Source organism: Bactrocera tryoni, chromosome 5 (assembly GCF_016617805.1).
Source record: "Bactrocera tryoni isolate S06 chromosome 5, CSIRO_BtryS06_freeze2, whole genome shotgun sequence".
Classification (NCBI taxonomy): Eukaryota; Metazoa; Arthropoda; class Insecta; order Diptera; family Tephritidae; genus Bactrocera; species Bactrocera tryoni.
This window is the reverse complement of record NC_052503.1, coordinates 28672290-28691901: the sequence shown is the minus strand read 5'-3', so window position 1 is coordinate 28691901 and position 19612 is coordinate 28672290. Positions and strand designations below refer to the sequence as shown.

At 37.3% G+C, this 19612-nt stretch overlaps 1 long non-coding RNA gene across 1 annotated transcript in view; it reads right to left on the bottom strand.

Annotated features, from left to right (window-relative positions):
- Positions 1-19612, bottom strand: part of LOC120776664 — a 193176-nt gene that overhangs the window by 77133 nt on the left and 96431 nt on the right. The window contains exon 3 of the long non-coding RNA XR_005705450.1: positions 3637-3681. This is a non-coding gene — a long non-coding RNA (uncharacterized LOC120776664). The remainder of the gene's footprint in view (positions 1-3636; positions 3682-19612) is intronic.

The window sequence follows — 19612 nt, the reverse complement described above, 5'->3', positions numbered from 1 at the left end:
AAGCGTGTGAGTATTTTCGAGTATTCAGACACGCGTTCATATAGGAAACCAGATTTTTTCAGTCTGATAACAATTTATGCAGCCATACACCTTCCGATGATGTCTACGGGCACCATGTGCATAATAACGTTGATTGCCATGGTTGGAGTGAACTCTAGTGCACTACACATGCTGATGAAGCGGTGTAATCTGCGAAAAAATGGTTCAGCTCGGACTACCATATAGCATATATCTGTTATATAAACTGACCGATGAAATCAAGATCTGTATGGCATCTTTTGTATTGGTGTAAGTTATACCGAAGCCATATTTTTTTCTTGTTTTTAAAGATTATAAAGCGCAGAGACTATTTATGAAAATTGCCGCAATCGTCAGTAAAATCGCTTATCTAACCCTGAGGCGAGTTTGGAAAACTAAGAAGTAGTCTTTTAGCCTCATGTTCTTTTCTACTAAACCTACTTAGAGTCTCCGTGCTTTGACTGTAAGGGAAGATCGCTGAAATCGGATCATTATGACTTTGGCTGATAAGAACTTGAAAGACAAGGTTTAAATATTGTTGGCCTTTTGAAAGAAAGTAGTTTTTACTTGGCGTCGAAGGCAGTTTCAGACGCAGGTTGCATAGGTTGCCTGTGTTAATAAAGGCTGAGTATTAATGAAGTATTTTTTGGTAGTCTTGTCGAGAAAAAAAACTCAGTAAGATCAATGAAGTTCGGACTCAGAAGCTCTAATACAACTTGGTCAAGCGACAAATTTAGTCTTTGACAACTTCAACTTATCGCTTCTTAATTATTTATGACACTTAAATAGCATACAGACCCAGACTAATTCTATTTCATATTGACATTTCGCAAACACGAGAACTCGCCCTGCTCGTATAGAGGCGCTATTATTTTATAAATTTGCGCTGTCAATGCGACTATTTACATTTCCATTTCCATTTACATTAAATTGCAATCAAATAGCCAATCATTTCAATTAGCGAACACACAATTGGCCCATTGCAAGGCCCTTTCCTGTGTGGACTCAGGGTACTAACTATATATGTGAGTATGTAAGAATGTATGTAAGTATATGTATATGCATGTGTGCGTCGATAATTATGTTAGTAGCTCAAAGGCACATCAAAGCGACTCGTCTGTCTCGTTGCGACATGTGGCGCCACTATTGCTGCGCCGCTGTATTGGCCACTTCAGCTCACCTGCCGCAAATATTTGTGTGAATATGTATTATATATAAAGAAGTATGGGTGTGTGTGTGTACAAGCGCCACTAGCTAAGCGCAAAGTGCAGTGTAATGCAGCAAATTGCAGCGCCAAACACGAAGCGCCAGGCCACGCGGGGTGAGCAGGTGGGGTGAGCCGGCGCTGCCGTCGCCGCCACGAAAGCGCAAAGTGTGCGACGAGTTTGCGACATATGGAAAAAAAGAGTATATAGTATTGGCTTTAGCAGCGAGTAGAGCCCGAAAGCGGGTCAGTGCTGTGCGCCAAGGTCGGGCCTTGCAACGAAACTGGGACTGGGGCAAATTGTGCGAGTACATTATATATATTTATATATACTCACATACACATATACACATACATATATGTATGTAGGCTCTTATGTACTTTAGCCCACATATATGCATTATATGCAGCTCTTGTCTGCAATTGTGTGCGCTTGGCGAAGCTTAGCCGATTTGCTGCAATTATACTCGTGCCGCATTTGTTCTTGTGCTTAGTTGAGCTTTTGTTGCAACGAACGTTAAGTGTGCAACAACAATGTTTGCATTATTTTTGTGCAAATAATGGTTGTAAACAGTTTGGCGTAGTAAATGGACGTAGTAAAATGAGGCTGCACATACTTACATATGTACATATGTATATAGTTTAGTATATAATAAATACAAACAAATATCAAGAAAAGTGCTTATAGCTGTACGTCAGCTAAGTAAATGAGTAATTTTTTTGGTATAAAAAATTTTCATATTAAAGTGGTACTAAATTTTCTATCTCAGGAGGTAGCTTGAAAAAATGTGATGAGCAAATTTTTATATTTATAAGGTTGCCACATTTTTTCAATTAAATAATGAAATTATATAACAAATTAAAAATGGAAATAATTCCAAATTTCCCATCTCAGAAAGTAGTTTAAAAAAAATTAATAGAATATATTTTTATAGCGTTGCCACATTTTTTCAATTAAATAAAGAAATTATATAACAAATTAAGCTGGTAAAAATGTTTTCAAATACTATATAAATACTTCTATTCAATTTATATATTAACTGTTTTTATTGCGATAGTTGCCACCTACTAAGGTTGCCACACTTTTGTTATTAAATAAAAAACCTATGAAAAATTCAAGCTAATACAAATCTTTTCAAATTCTACACAAATGCTTCTATAATTGCATATTTATTTTTTGCGATAGTTGCCACTTAATAAAGTTTCCACATTTTTTTATAAAAAAAAATATGAAAAATAAAGCTAATACAAGTCTTTTTAGATAAGTCTTTTATAATAACATATTTTCTGTCTTTATTGCCAAAGTTGCCAACTGCTAAAGCTGCCACATTTTTTTGTGGATGAAATTATGAAAAAATTAAGCTAACAATTTTTTTTCAAAATACTACAAATATAAACACTTCCATCAGATTTATATCTTTATTGCCACATGATGAAGTTGCCACATTTTATCAATTAAATAAAAAGTTTATGAAAAAATTAAATAAAACAAGTAAGGAAGGGCTAAGTTCGGGTGTCACCGAACATTTTATACTCTTAATCAATTTTAAATAAAATATTTATTTTATAAAATATTTATTTAAAATTAAAATAATTTTTTTTAAAATACTACAAAAATACATATGTACTTCCATATATTGTTATTATATATATGTATATTTACTGTTTTTACTGCAATAGTTGCCAACTGTCGAAAAATTATGGTTTAAGATTTGTACAATAATAAACAAAATCAACATTTTTTGATATTAATATATTGCTCTATCAATATTTAAATATTTAATTTTATGGCTGTGGTTGCCACCTGATCAAAAACTATGCTTTCAAAACTTTAAAGTAATAAATAGTATATTTTTTACGTAAAAAAAAATTATTAAAATTTTCTTAAAAAACTTCAGTTATTGAAAGAAATGGTGGCAAGGACTACCATTCCCGCCTCAATGTAAAGAACAAAATATTAATACTCACTTATACATACATAGATTGTGACAAAAATGTGTTGAAATGATTTTGGTGGATATTTGGATACTAAATGCTTTCTTGCTCGTCTCGTGCTGATAAAGCTGAATTTTCGCGATTTAATTACTTTTTTGAACAAGGTGATTATTTTAAGTTACTCTAAGCAACACAAATAGCGGTCGTATGACAAAACGTTTAGAGTATTACAGCTAAAAGTCAAACTTTACGTTAAAGATGTGAGTTGCCAAGGTGCAACACTAGGGTTGCCAAATTCCGAAATATTAAAGGCAACCTACTAAACCACATTTAAAATAAATTATGCTAGAATTTTTTTTTTGACCAGCAATTCAGTTTATACACATACATTAAGATTACAATTCAGTATGATCCATGATGAAGCATATATTAAAAAATAGAGAAGAAAAAATTTGTATTAATAATAAGAACTCACTTACCTTTTACTATTACTATGAATGCTGTACACACATTTTTATCACACACTGTAAAGAAAAAAATATATATTTAGACAAAAATGAACAAACAACAACATTACAAAGAGCAGATGATTAAAAAATAATAATATTAATTACAAAAGATAAACTAAATCACCATCACAAATACCGGGTGGAGAATCGATTCGGCGCCGTTCGCAGCAATCCGGACTGACGTATAGAAGGACTGGGCATATCTTACGACCAGATCTTAAATGGAAAGCGTACAACAGCGTACACAACTTGTGTAAGAACGGTAGATTCCCAAGCGACATCGCTTCGCTCTACAATCTCTAGAAAAGTTCCAAGAAAATCAGATAGTTTCGAGCCAAATTCTGTTCAGTAGTGAGGCCCATTTCTGACTCAGGTTATGTAAACAAGAAAAATTGCCGAATTTGGGACGAAAAGCAACCTGAATAGAATCAAGAGCTGGCATTTCATCCAGCAAAAACAACGGCTTGGTGTGGTTTGTGAGCCGGTGGAATCATCGGACCATATTTCTTCAAAAATGATTCCAGTGAAAACGGAACTGTCAACGACGACCGTTATTGCGCCATAATAACCGACTATTTGATGTTTGAAATTGAAGCTCTTGACCTAGGCGATATTTGGTTTCAACAAGACGGTGCCACTTCCCATACATCACATGCATATGTCGAGAGAGCACTTCGGTAAGCAAATAATTCTAGATTTTGGGCCGGACGATTGGCCACCCAGATCATGTGATATATCCTGTAGGAATATGTAGTCTAAAGGGTATGCAGACAATCCCGCTTCGTTTCAGGCCTTGGAGCAAAACATCACCCGTGTCATTCGCCAGTTAGCAGTCGAGATGCTTGAACAAGAATCGAAAATTGAACTCAACGGATGGACCATCTGAGACGTAGGCGCGGCCAAAATTTGAAAGAAATAATCCTCAAATAATAAATACTAATGAATGTTCTTTCAAATGATAATAAACATTCCCATCAAATTTGAAGTTTCTGTGTGTTTTCTTTAAAAAAAATAGAGAACTTCGAAATGGATCACTTTTAACAAAAGATTTCATACACGGACTTGAGGCGGATCGGTCAGCTTGTATGGCAGCTATATGCTATAGTGGTCCGATATCCGCGTTTCCGACAAAGGAACAGCTTTTTGGGAAGAAAAAGACGCGGGCAAAGTTTCAGTTCGATATCTTCTAAAAAAGAGAGGGGCAAGCTCGAGCATATACAATAAGTCAGTCAATTTAGACCGTAATTTTTGCAGTAGGGTGGTCTGCAATGCGATCTAATTACTGAACTGGATGTATTCGAGTCCAAAATTTTTTTGGTTCCTGGTGGAAAATAATTTTTTCAAGGTCACGGTTGTCACTCCTTAATATGTAAATACAGAAAACAACCTGTTTTATTTGGTCACAGTTTTGATTTATTTCTTTTCTATTAATAATACATAGATTCCATACTATGCTTCTTATTTCACTTAAAAATTCCTTATCGGCACCAAACGCCACCAACTTTCTGAGCATCGTCAATAAACATACGTAATTGAGGGGCTCTCCGCCATGTTAACACCAATTTCGCGCCCTGAAACTTATTTTTTGCCAAGAGTAGCCAACCCAATATCCTTTTTATATACACTATTCAAAGATGTGTTTGTGTTTGCTGATGTATGAGTGCAGTTTACCGTTAAACTAGGACACGACACCATTTTTAATTTATGACCTAACCTAGTTTATTGGCGCCTTGAGCACCGAATGCCAGACAGTATACCGTAACGGCACTTAAGTGCAACACTCGAGCACTTCCACCACTCACCAACACCCACACATGTACTCACGTGCACCCATAACACACACAAGGTGGCAGCCGCGCACTTGCAAACACTTTGTACAGTTAGCTTGATGTGCAGGTGCAATTGCACGTAACAGCTGTGCGCGGTAGACCCTTCGCAGGGCTCGGCAGCCGCGAGTCCTTTATGGGTGTAAGTGTGTGGGTGTATGTGTGTGACCATGTGAAGCAGCACAGCTGTGTGGCCTGCTTGTTTGCACACGCACTGCTTTTGAGGTGAAGGCCCACAAGTAGGCTCGTTTGGTTGGCCCTGTAACACTTTTACAACTGCAGCGTGTAACTGTACTTGCGTGTCATGAGCAAATGCAATGTATACAAGCATTTATGTAAACATAAATATGCAATGTAGTGGTGAATGGATTTTCTTTTAGAAACTAAATTGTTTGCTTCAACGTTGCCACCTTATTCTAAAAAATTATACAAAAATAGAGAAATTCGCCATGATATTTACAAAACAAAAAAATTTTTATTGAAATACATTACAAAAAAAATATATATTATGGATGGGTTTTGCTACAACGTTGCCACCTGTTCCTAAAAAAATTAATAAAATTTAAGAAATTCGCCATTTTTTCAGAAACAATATTTTCTTCGCAATAACTTTTTAAAAAACAAATTTTGCACGGCTCACTATTATATAAGAAGGTTGCCACCATATAGCAAATTAAATTTTTCAAATTTTCAAACACTTAAATATAGTCGGTAATGTAAAAAGAAATTGATTATATTTGGATGTGTGATAAAAAAAAAATAAAATTATCAAATTAGAGTTGCCACCATTTTTGTTTGAAAAAATAAAATTAAAAAGAAATACATGTACATATGTATGTATATAATAAATTCATAAATTACCAAAGCTTCGAAATTTATAAAAGCGTATTTTTGTAGACAAACGTAAATCTTGCAATGGAGTTACCATATTTTTTTAATTAAAGCAATTATTAAGTGAATATTTCATAATTGCCAAAAACTAAATATACAGCTCTTAAAGTTAAATTTATTTTATTTGGAAGTTTGATTAAAAAAAAGATTTGCCAAATTAGAGTTGCCACCTATTTTGCTAAAAAATACACAATTCAAATATGAAACTGAGTTATCAAACTTTCGAAATTTATGAAAAAGTATTTTTTAACAAATGTAAATTTTGTAATAGAGTTGCCAAATTTTTGAAATAAAGCCTTAATTAAAAGAATTTATACATATTTAGGAAATTAATTGTGTATATTTACACGAAGCCAAAATCTTTGCATTAGAGAAAATTCATCATTTTTGCTCAGTTAAATTTGAAAACATTTGAGCATGGGTTTCTTTCAAGGTTAACAAGGTTGCCATGGCATGGCAAATTATAAATTTAATACTTTCAATACTCTAAATATTGTCAAGATTGAAATAAATTTATTTTATTGGCAGTTTGATAAAGAAACACATCCTTTGCTAAATTAGAGTTGCCACCTTTTTATAAAAAAAATCTAGTCAAGAGAAATACCATATAATTAATTCATAAATTAGCAAAACTTAGATATTTATATGAAAGCAGTTTGATGAATAATGTAAATTTTGTAAAAGAGTTGCCACATGTTTCAAATAAAAAAAAAACTAAATGATTGTATAATTAATCAGCTGTTTAAGGAATTTATATTTAAACTTAGTCAAAGTATTTTGCAGGTAATTCAAAGTTAAATAGAGTTGCCACCTGATGAAAAATATAAACAAATTAAATGATAGTTTAAATAATACTTAAGTAATAAAAAATGCAGCACACCATATATGTATGTATATAATTTACCAACAATTAAAATATTAATTAACCATTCAATACCTCTTTTTGTGGCCAGGGTTACCAATTATTTACAAAGTTACAAATGTTACTAAATGAAATTGCCTGCCAGATAGCCGGGAGCGTGTGAAAATCTGTGATAGAGGTACCACAAAAGAATTTGAAGAACCGTTATAATTTCAGAATTTTCGGATTCGGATTACGCAAACCGTTAGAAATTGAAGTTTTTCAAAAACGTTGTCCAAATAGAGCTTCGGTAAGGTCTAGATGGCATGCTGACCCTAAAATACAATGTTTGTATAAAGAAACATGATGTAAAAGACCTTCGTAGAAAATACCGAAGACTTAAACTTAATCTCTTTCTTAAGGCATATCTTCAAAATAGGTTTTCGCAACTTGCCAACAAGTGATTGGGCTCAAATTTCTTTTTCGGCAAAAAATCACATGAAATCGATAAAAGTATTTAGAAAGATTTCCATTTCTTCCTTACAGTCAAAAATAAAAACAAAAACTATCTCATAAAAATTAAAGTGATTAAAATGACTTTCCCACATTTCCGTCTCACCAGCGCACTTCAACTCAATGTGACAAAAGAACTCAGGCGCAGAGCAGAGTACCCGGTAAGTGATTGTCTTTGCGTAAGTACTATGAGAAAACTTTGCCTTATAAAACTTTGTGCCACGGCAAAAACAACAAGCATGAAATGACAAGCATATGTAAGCCATAACGGAATGTCGCAACGGCGCTGGTGACACATGTTGCACATGGACTTATGAAAATAACAAAATCAAATTGGCATGCGAGTCAAACCAGAAGCTGTCACTCAGACGTCAAGTAGAACAGGGTTATAACAAACTGGCAGTAAGCTAAAATGTTGCGAAAGTGCGTTTTACTAGACGGGAATAAAGAGAACTTGCAACATTCAAATTATAGTCGAAAAATGTGGACGAAATTGGATTTATAAAACCTGAAATTTTATAACAAAGGTCTTGGTAGTGTTAACTGCTTTCGTCCTTTCTAAAGTATAATAACCTCGGATGAATTTCGTTATAAAAAATTGGTCTTCCATTGAGCTTTGACTAGACCATTAGCAAGGGATTGAATACAATGCTTCAAATGATTCTAGGATATTTCTTGTGATTGAATAAATGCAGAACCAAAAAACATCAAAATGGTTATTTCAAAAACTGTATAACGTAACGGGTGATTCATGTAGAGGGACTTTCTTCGCAACACCATCACCCATCTGGAGACACAGCATTCATTTTTGGATAATTTTCGACCGAAAAGACTACGTCCAGCACGCAGTGAAGAAAATATAGCAGCCGTAGCTGAGAGTAGATAGTTGATTCGCAAGAACTGAAACCGCTCGACCTTCCCAAGAGACATCGCTCTAAGGGCCCTTGAAAAGCTCCAAGAAGATCCGACGTTTTCGAGTCAAATTTTGTTCAGCAATGAGACCCATTTCTGGCTCTATGTGTATGTAAAGAAGCAAAATTTCCGCATTTCGGACGAAGAACAACGTGAAGATCTGCCATTTTATCCAGAAAAAAACACCGGTTTGATCGCCAGTGGAATCATCGGTCCATATTTCTTCAAAAATGATGCCGGTGAGAACATAACCGTCAATTCCGACCGTTATTGCGCTATGATAACCGACTATTTGATGCCTGGAATTGAAGCTCGCGATCTCGGCGACCTTTGCTTTTAAAAAAACCGCGAATCTTCCCACACATCGCATCAATAAATGGACGATTGGCCACCCAGATTGAGTGATATCACACCGTTAGACATTTTCCTGAGGGGATATTGGGATCAATTGTGAGTCTAACCGTGATTCCGTACTTCAACTAATGAGCAAATTATCATCTGTTGTCCTCAAATTTAACCTTATAACCTTAAGTTAAAGGCTTTTGTGGGGTCTTGAACATGATCATTAGCTAATAAATGATCACCAAGGCTAGACACTACACTAATAATATATCTAAAGCTTCCGAAAATGTACCTCATAAAAACGTTTGGTACTTGGGCCAATCAAATCAAAAGAAGTACTTTTCAGAGACGATTATACTTATAACCAGAAAGAACTTCGACCAACTCAATTTCTGAAAAGTACATACTTACATATGTCAAAGTATAACAAAACTTCATGCTGTAAAAGTTAAAAGCAATCACACTCATTCACGAAATCGCTCCCTATTACTTTGCTCTCCCTCGAAGTCATTCGCCTCTCATACTCATTATATGCTCGCCATTAACGCAGCTGTCAAATGTCCTTCATTATGCAACATAAATATGACAAGCGCAAACACAACCTTAAAAGTACATTAATGATACACACATACATGCAAATATATAGAGATATAAATGTATATAGATATAAACCTACAAACATATTTATAGGTATACCCACATTTGTATCAATTTAAATGACTAAAAGCTAACTGACTGCTCTTGTGGTTGCCACCGAACGTATCCCTCTCCACGAGGGCCTGACAGTCGGCACCAAATCATCCCTGTCCGGAGTTGTGGTTGCTCAGTTCCTTCGTGGCCAACGCAACACATGTCAAGCCGCCTGCCTCCGCATAACGCGTCCATGTGTGTGGGTTGGGAGAGCGATGTGAGTGTGAGTGGGCAACTGCTGGCTGTTCGCTCGCTAATGTAATGAGAATATGTCATTCCAACTGGTATTTACATTGTGTCTTTATCTGTGGAAAGCAGAGTTTAATGCATAATATTGCACTTGCTAAAAATAATATTATTTCAGCCATGTAAGCGCGCACAACCACACAGCAACACAGCCCGCACCCGGCCACACTCGTGTTTGTAGTCGAGTGAAATGAGTTGCGCCTGCAGTTGACGGCCTGCCATGGCATATCTCAAGGGAAGTGCGCCATGTAACTTTCATGCAACGCAGATAACAGCCGTTACCCAATGCAACACGAAGCCAGCGTGGGGGCGCAAAGGGAAAGGAGTGCGGGGAAAGGCGTTGAAGGCTAGCTAGAGTTTGCATATTGTTCGCCGGGACAACGGAAGAGGAAGTCCGTCCTGTAGAGAGGCAAGTCGCTGTAATGGCATTGCTGGAATGATAACAACATAGAATAATTGCATTGTAGGCCGGTATTGTGGGTCTCCAGGGCCACAATTGAAGGCTGGCCTACATTTTGGTGGGATTTTACACATTTATGTGCGAGATGGACACTTAAATAAAGTTAAATCGTTGGAAAATGTTGTGTTTGAAGAGCGCTTGGAATTTAGTAAATTTAGGTTATGTTCGACCTTATGAAGATAAGCGGTGACTATTTCGATAAATCCAGTTTAATCAGTATTATAGCTGAGTTCGAATTGAGTTATCTTCTCTCTTCCGTTCACTCAAAATTACTCTTTCTTAAGAAGCTATATACCAGACTTTCTTCAATTCGACTACAAAATTTGTATAGTTACACTTTCGATCGATTATTGAAGTAAGAATAGCCAATGTGTTTTTGCCAGGCGTCTCTATAATCTCATTGGGATCGGCAAAAGAGAAAATTTTACTACTTAACTAATAGAAGAGGAATAGTAGGAATTCGGCATGGTTGAGGTTCGACGTCCGTACTTCGTCTAAGAAATTATTTTTGCTGATTGAGAAAAAACTCGAAAAGATTTTGTTCCGAGATATTTTAACCAATCGGAAAAGAGCAAGTTAAAATACGCCTTCTCAAAGTCCTCCAAACAAATCGATTAAAGAGTAGTAAATATCCACTTAAAATCCACACCAAACCTCGGAGAAGCGTTTTGGTTAATTAGACATTGGTATTCGCTTTCGACTTAACGCCGGTCCAATTCTTTCAAAACCAGTCAAGTTCATTTATAAGTCCTAATCTAACGGAAAGCACTATAAAAGCCTGTAAAGGATACCATTTATTATTGAATATACGTCTTTCCAAAGTCCACCAAACAATCCCCTTAAGGAACCCAGACCAAACTTCAGAGCACAAGTTTGGTTAACTTAGTTAAGTATTCGGCTTCGACTTAACCTCGGTCAAATTCTTTCAAAACCCGTCAAGTTCATTTATAAGTCCAAGTCCGACGGAAAACATATACGTCTTCTCAAAGCCCTCCAAACAATTCCTTTATGGAACCCAGACCAAACTTCAGAGCTCAAGTTTGGTTAACTTAGTTAAGTATTCGCTTTCGACTTAACCTCGGTCACATTCTTACGCATTACAAAATTTTGCAGAGAAGCCCTCCAACATTCCTGTGGCCCGAGTACTTCTACAGCCCTTAAAAAAAACGTTGTTACGACTACGAAATGAAATAGTCAAATAAAAAGAACAGCTACAGAAGACGGAATGAAATATTATCTAACCAACTTTGACTCCATCGCACCATAATCATATTCGACAAAAATTTTCAGTGTTTTCCATTGACAGATCATGTGTTTTTGATGAGGGACAACTCTGGCTAGCATTGAACATTGAAAAAATCGTTTGTCCCTTTTTCAGCTAACTAGGAACTATAGCCCATTAGATTTCTTGTAGAAAATTCGTGACTCTCTATATGCAGGTTTTCTTACCAGTGTCGCTAATTTACGTAAAAATCTTACATCTAAAAGTATTTCTATCTCCGAGTCGCTAATTTGCAGAGAGATACATTAAAGTATGAAGTAATGTAAAACAAAAAAAAAGAATAAGCCAGACCTTCTAGAGTTAGAGCTCGTTAAGCAATTAAGCGTAGCCTGGACTTCCGTCAATACTTTGCAAAAAAGGTACAATATACACTTAGGAGAACCCAAACTTTTTGGAATGCTGTATGAGATCTGAGGAAAGAGAACATTTGGAATAATCTGAGATATTGTCAGACACGAGAAAAGAAAAAAACACACTTAGACTACTTCTAGAGTTAATGCTCATTGGTGTCAGGCGAAGCTGAGAGTCATCGGAAATTCCGTGAAGATGGTCGCGGATTTAGCTATTTCGAACTTCAAGTGAAATTGAGCTCTTGTTTTTTCATTGCTAGAAATCTAAGACTGAAGAAACTAAAACCCAGACAAATTTGCTAGAACTTTCATGAAGGGATCTCAGTACTCGACAGTAGTTGTTTTAGCAACGCTTTGGAATTAGCGCTAGAGTTATATTTGATGATACTATAAAAATAAAAATCAACTCCAATGCCATTAGACTGTACTTGGAAGATCCGAACCTAAAATACAATCTTCGTCTATGGATATCATCTAAGATCTCTTGAAGAAAATGATGCTGTGTAGATGTACTTATACTGTTTGTTTATAAAGCCTGTAGAGAGTATAGGAGATAATGCAAAACCCGAGCTCTCCAAGTCTCCACGTTCAATAGAAATCGACTAATTCAAAGAGAGTGGCAACCTAAACTTGACTTCCAACTACGAAATGCCGAAATTAAGTTAAAAACTTTAACCCTCTTTCCACATATTAAGAATTTCTTCGTACTTAACCTCAAATTGCCGTGAGGATTTTTAAAGCTTTAAAGCGCACATTCCGCAAATGAGCATTCGAGGATGCACCATGGCGTATTATTAACATTTGTGCAACCCTCCGCGCTGCCAACGAAAACATAATCCGCAGTCAATATTCACATTGTATTTTTACCACAAAAACTAACAACAACAATAACAGCACATGTCAATTTTCCCCAACTGACAAGCCATAATGACAATGGTAATGGAAATCTCTATGACAACAACAAATTCAACAAACGAAATTACATTGCGGCAACAACAACGACAACAACATTGAAGTGAGCAACAGCAATAACAATAAAAACTACATAAAATAACCGTTGCAAGAGTAAAATAAACCGAAATATAATTTCAATATGCAACAAAGGATGTCAACACGCGCTAAGTAAACTGGCGAGTAGTTGAGCTTGTTATAACATTGCCACCAAGCCACCACCCTGCCACTTGTGAATGCGCCTGCAACTTGCAACCAAGCCATCAGGAGATTCGCCGCGCGTGTGACCTAAATAAGTGCAGCAACTCGATCGATAGTCGCCACCACCAACCAACCAAGGGGAGTCCATGGCAGAGTACCAGGACTTCAACGTGCCACTACCGCCAATGGGGTAACTGTGAGTGGATCTGGTGAGGCGTTGAGTGGGGGCTGTGTAGTAACAAAGTAAACTGTGCAACTTTGTTGCACTATTACTATTACTACGTAGCAATAATGTGTTGCACGAGCGCATGCTTGCTCATTCGCCTTGTTGCAGCCATTGCCGCTTCCACTACTGTTGCTGTTGCTGCTGCTGGGCAATGAGGCGTCTCGAGTGGCAATAACTGTTAGGGTACGGATGATATTGCTGGCAGTGCTGGTGAAGTGCAACACGCGCAAAATTTGCTTGTGGCTATTGGTGTTGGTGTGTTGTGGCGATATTAAGCCCGGAAGGAATTTTGCTACGAGCAACGGTAGTTCAAGGACCTATTTGACTCACTTTCGGCGAACTAGGTATATTTATTTTAATGTATCTTACATATTATCTAACTGACATATTAGCTAAAAGGATAACCGAAAACTCGAAAACCGCTTTACAAGGCTTATGGGTGTCTCGAAGAAGTACTAAACCGATTCTATCCATTTTTAGTACCAAGCCACAGAATTACCAAGAGATGACAACCGCACAGTTTCATTAAAATGTCTCGCAGAAAAACACGTATTTCCAATATAAGGACTGCCAAAGTTCGATATCCGGGACCTTTACAAGGTATAGTGGAATACTAGTTTTAGAAGGTGCAGTATTGCCACCTCAATTTTAAACAGCTTCTGAAACCACAAGGTAGGCGATGGAAAGGCCGATTAACTCTAACTTGCAGAAGTATTTCGAAGAAGTATATTCCGATCTAAGGTCCGAAAAAATTGGAATCAAATCAAGAGGCTAGAACGAAATCGAAATAAATGGAACGATCTCCATCCCCACGTAGCCATGAGATACGACATATACACAGGTATAAAATAAGAATATCGAAAGTAGTCGCGATTGCAGCTCGAATTCTGACGTTTTTATATAAAAATCTTCTTTTTTATTGGCGTAGACACTCGCGGTTATAGCCGAGTTTACAACAGCGCACTAATCGTTCTTCTTTTTCACTGTTTGGCGCCATTTCTAGATTCAAATTATAGCCAGGTCCTTTTCTACCTGATCTTTCCAACGAAATGAAGGCTTTCCTCCTTTTCTGCCTCCCCCGAAATCGAATACTCTCAGAGCTGGAGTGTTTTCATTCATTCGGTTCACATGACATTGGGCGTATCCGCTGTCTATTATTTCGTTGAAATATGTTCCATCGATTGCGATACTCGCCGTGGTTAACCCCCCTCTCGAAAACTCGTAACGCCGACATATCAGATGTTATCTTCGTCTATGCGTCTGCACCATATAGAAGGACGGGGATGATAAATGATTTGTAGAGTTTAGTCTTTGTTCCTTGAGAGAGGACTTTACTTCTCAATGTAACAACTCCTACTTTCCAAGCGTTATTCATACCCGTCGGTTGGATCATGGATTCACCAAACCAGACTCTGGCGGAATGCCCAACCTCGAAATCCCTGGCATCGAGTTATTTCGCGAAAAGTGTAATATGAATGCCAGGACACAGTTAAATCGTAGATCCTGCAAAGCTGACGAGCTGGCTAAGAAAGGCACCCGAGTTCTGCGCTCTGGTGTTGAGTGGGAGCGGGTCGGTGCTTCGCTATCTTCTTGCGCTCTGCTACTGGATAACTGGGCTCGGCTGCTTTGAAAGACACAACATCCTTTGACTCCAGGTATAACCCAAGAAATTTAGGGAGCTCTTTGCACTCAGTAAGATTGGTCAGCACTAGTTGTGGAGGGTTCTAACAGGCCGCGGCCTTATCGCTGTTAAGAAACGTACCGAATGCTAGTTGCAGAAGCTGGCAAGAAAACGATGTGGAAACATCTCAGACCTTCCTTCTTGGTTTTTCCCCGTTTACGAGATCAAAGCTTAAACACTTGAGAGCTCACACTTTCACGTAACCGATTTTCCGCGAGCTGTTTGGAATAGAAATTAATTTGGACCTTGCCAAGCATGGTCACTGTCGTTTATTTTAACTAGATATTTATCCAATAAGTTTTGTAACAACTGTTGTCCTAGCGGGTCTACGCTCTTGTGTGGGTGCAATGAAACGTGCGCAATAATGTCAAGCAAGTTCACCCTATGTCCTTGTAATTTATTTTATGAAATTGTTTCTATCCCTACAGTCAAACCTTAACAAGCCAACATATACCCTTCCCGGCAGCTTTCTCCCCTGCATTCCTGCTCACACCATGCCTGCTTGTACTGCCAACAAAGCCATTGACATTTTCGCAATGCCCTTCAACGCTTCCCCTCGTGTCAACGCATCGCACAACTCACTTCGACGCTCTCTGCCCCCCACAAAAAGCTTCCGTTGCCCTAACAACCAACAATTTTCACCGTGTTCGAGCGTAAAATTTTCCACCGCACATGCCGTTCCCTCCCCCCTGCACACATTTTTCAAACTCCGGTAAAAAAATTTCCCTCAACTATTCCAATTTGGCGCTTCGGCTACTGCTGCCCTACGCCAGTGTAAATGACATGTACGCAAGTACTCGGTTAATGTTATTCACGTGCCAGCAGCTCCTCAGCCCCTTGCGCGCACACCGTTTCCTCCGCTTCGACCGTGAGAAAAGTAGCTTGCTCGCAATTTCTGTACAAACTAAATTTAACATAACGGCGCATTAGAAAAGGGCGGCACGAAGTCAAAGGGTAGGGAAATTTGCGTGTTGTAGCTGGTGCAGGGCCACCCTAATACCTTTGGTGGTGCCATGGAAAAATTGTAGTAAAAATTAATGGAGAGGAAATGTGCTCGGGATGCTAAACACTTTTTAACTGTACTTAAGAACTTCTAAACTCGCAAACACACCCGCACACACATACAAACATACAATGAAAAGTGTTAGATGAGTTTCTAAATTAGTTGTTTTTGCATTAGGGGAACTATTGATGCTCCGTTTGCGGTGGAGCCAAAGTGTTAAATGTGCAAACTGTTGCTTAGTTGCTGTAAAGCGTTGTGTGGGCGCAATTTGTGGCACGTTTGGTGACAAGTTATGTGGCAAAGTCTTTATGGCCAATCGAGATAAGTGGGTAATTTTTGTGCAGCTCACAAAGGGGAAATTGTTTTCAAAGAAAGATTTAATGAATATGAAATACGTATAATCATCAAAAACTCATCTTACACATAAAGGATAACGGTTAAAATCACACATACATATACAGTTAATAGCACTCATTACCCTGCTAAAACGAAATATCATTGCAACTACTACCAGTTGAGAGACAAGAGAGAGGAAAGAAAGGAAAAAACGTCAACTTCAACTGCAACGAATCTAAATAATAATTGGTAATTTATAAGGCAATCGGCTGGCCAGTTCTTAACTATACCGCCCCAATGTGGTCGTCTGGATGCAGTGAAACGCAGAATACTGCACTTCGGACTACGACCACGACTACGAAGATAGCTTGTGGTCTCCTATCGAACACCTCCATAGTGTGGTCCGTATGATCCCAGTTAAGGAGCGAAATGAACTCCCCTCCAAACAGTTCCTGCTGTGGTGCTTTCTCAAAAATCAAATTCAAGCAGTCACCTGCTTGGTCATTCCTCAACTACGTCTTCAAACCAGACAACACGTCCACCAGACTTCGTTCGCAACTAACTTCTGACATGCACTGACCGCCATTCACAGTGGAGCCAAAACCACCTTCACCGACTCCCACTCAGTGAATGCCGCACTTGGAGTCAAACCACTACCCATTGCAGACGAAGAGCTCGAGTTGCCGCGAGAAACGAGAGTGAACCTTGCGCAGCTTCGTTCTTGATATTGTAGCAGGTTAAACTCCTACTTATCCAGAATAGGCCCTGACATATCCAAAATATGTCTTGCGTGCAATGAGTCTCCGCATGACACTAGGGTAGCCAGCAACTCCACTCAACTGACACCCCTCTCCTTTTAGTCCCACCCCGTCGAAACAGCACGTTTCTTGGGCCTACCGTTGGAAAACGTCGACGACAACTTAGCTAACCCTTCCATCTTAACGGGGATTAGGTACCCATTACAAGAACAACAATAACAACAAAAACAATTTTTTCGGAGCTAGTAACGATACCTTGAATAATAATCTGTGCCACATTTCGTGACGATACCTCGGAAAATAAACGTTTTCCATACAAAGACTTGAGTTGGATCGGTAATTTTGTATAGCATCCACGAAATAAGCGATGAAGACTCAACCGAAATATTAATTTCGCAGCAGGCAAAAGTTTTACGGTCTTCAATTCTCCATATACATAAGTATGTACATATGTATGTATGGTACGACAGCGATTATGAGAAAACTAAAGATCTTCAAAATATAGCCGACAGAGGTCATAAGACAGTCCCAGCTTCTGGCCAGAACACCGTCTTAAGACATTGGTATGACGCGCAATGATTTCACAACTTTTAGTTTTCTTAGCAATTTTGGTTCTCTAATTACCGTTTTGCTTACCTCCCAGAACTCGCATATCTAACACGCCTTTCCAGCCCTATCTCTAGTCTTGTCCATTTTCTGGAGCTCCTATTAAATAAAATCACTAAACAGAGTCGGTATAACAACAACAACAACAACACCACTGTGATGCGATCCATGTGCATTGGTGAAAATGCCTCAAAAGTCCAATAAGCTCGAACTAAGTGAAGGCTAATGTCAAGTTCGTCCACTGTGAAATAGTGCCAAATAAATGCGTTTTCAATTACAACATTACAATAACAAGTATACATGCATTCATATGTGTGTGGTATGTATGTATGTACATACATACATATACTTATTTCTATAACCTAAACACATCAAATTAAATTTATTGCGGTCTTTATTAAACGCTACACACTTGTCCGCTCGCTACACATGATAAATTGCATTAACACCTTTTTCTGACAAATAAAATGTGGAAAATGTGCGTGTGACATGAAGGCTTTGCAACGCTCCACAAATGCGCTGACGAGCGACACGAGCGGCGAACGAACGTCAACACGGCAAATAGCAATGAAAATGAATTTCAATTTAACCGTTTATTTATTTCATACAAAGGAATTTCATTTTTCATTCATACGCACGCATGCACGGGCAAGCACAAACGGGCGCATTCACGTACATACATACGTATGTATGTACATATGTATGTATGTACAGACAATCGTTGAAGGTGTGCGCGAATACACTTGCCTCGTGTGTCTGTCAATTTATTTCTTTAACTGCGTATTTTCGTTTATGAATTAATGAAAACCGCAGGCGAAGGCAACAACACTTGATTGCATTAAAATAATATTGAGAGAGAGAGCAGAGCAGCAACAATAACAATAACAAGTATTGCTGGTATAAGTACATAAGTACAACAACAAGAGAATGCAACGGCAACGTAAAATAGCAACAACAACAGTGAAATATATAAACAACAACAAGAACTACAACAACATTAAAATATAACAAAAAAAAACGAAAATAACAACAGCCACAACAAGAAAATACAACAACATAAACAACAATAACAATAAAATACAGTAACAAAAACTGTAGTATAACAATAACAATAACAAAAGTAAAAAAATTGTACAACAACAGCAACTAAAAGAAGATTAATTCATACTTATGTACATACTTATGTACTTTCGCACATACTAGAACAGAAATTAAGTATAACAAAGACAAAGCACACTAAAGTATAACAACAAAAACAACGAAAATAACAGCAACCACAATAAAACACAGCAGTAACTAAAACTGTAGTATGACAATAACAACAACAAGCGTAAAAAAACAATAAGAAATAGTACAACAACAGCACAGCAACTAAGAGAAAATTAATACATACATATGTATGTATGTACACCCTCACATACTATAACAGTAAAAAATTATAACATAAACAGCAAGAATAAAATATGTATAGCAACAAAAACAACGAGAATAACCACAAGAAAATGTAACAACATAAAAACAACAAGACTAAAATACAGCAATAACAAAAACAAAAGAAACAAAAACGAAAAAAATTTGTACAACAACAACAGCAACTAAAAGAAAATGAATAGAAACATACATTCATACATACCACAAATAAACAGCAAGAAAGTGGAGTTGTAACAAAAAAGACTAACAGCAACAACAAGTTCAAAAACTACAACAAAATTAAACAACAAAAACACAACATTTTTCACGAAAATAAAGTAATAGCTACATACATACTATGTATGTATAAACAAAGAAAGCAACAACAACAACAAAAAGTAAATATAGCGACAACGAAAAC